We start from the raw sequence: 791 nt of genomic DNA on the forward strand, positions 1-791 counted from the left end.
CATGCCAATGTCTTTTTTGGATCCTAACTATCATCTAGAGCTTTAGATTTAGAGCTTTTGAGATCATCTGAAATTTTGAAAAACATGTCATCTTCTTCATCCAAGTCTTTAATAAAAATATGATACATCACAGGGCCGAGTCCAGGCTCTTGTGACAGTCTGATCAAGACCTCTTTCAAAGTTGGAATCGACCCATTCATGATGGCATTTTTAGCTCAACCATTCCTACTGCTTCTGAATCACTCTAATTCTATCATCTAATCTGAACCTCTCCAGTTTTTCCAAAAGGATAACATGATATACTTTATCAACTGCTTTACTAAAATTTAAGTAAATTATATATATAGCATTCTCTGCTTTTCCAGTTTAATAACCTTGCCAAAAAAGGAAATAAAGGTAATTTGTTCTTGGTGAAGAAGGGGTGGCGATTTATGATCACAGTTTGCTTTTCTAGATATTTACTAGGTCTATCAAAAAGCAGATTCAAATTTTCTAGGAATCTCATAGTTTGCCAGACTATTATTTTTGCTTTTTTTTTTTTAATGTTGGGTGGGAAATAGGGACACAATCTCCTTTCCTATTCTATTGGTACTTCTGTTTCCCACAACCTTCTGGTACTACTAAGAGTATTGTAGCAATTACATCTCCCAGTTCTTTAGGTAGTCAACCAGTCATTAAGCAACTAGTACCTGCTAGGCACTGTGCTAACCACTGGAGAAAGAAAAGGAAAGAGAGACAGAGAGACAGAGAGACAGAGAGAGACAGAGAGAGAAAGAAAGAAAGAAAGAAAG

The sequence above is a fragment of the Gracilinanus agilis genome, chromosome 5 (assembly GCF_016433145.1).
Source record: "Gracilinanus agilis isolate LMUSP501 chromosome 5, AgileGrace, whole genome shotgun sequence".
Taxonomy (NCBI): domain Eukaryota; kingdom Metazoa; phylum Chordata; class Mammalia; order Didelphimorphia; family Didelphidae; genus Gracilinanus; species Gracilinanus agilis.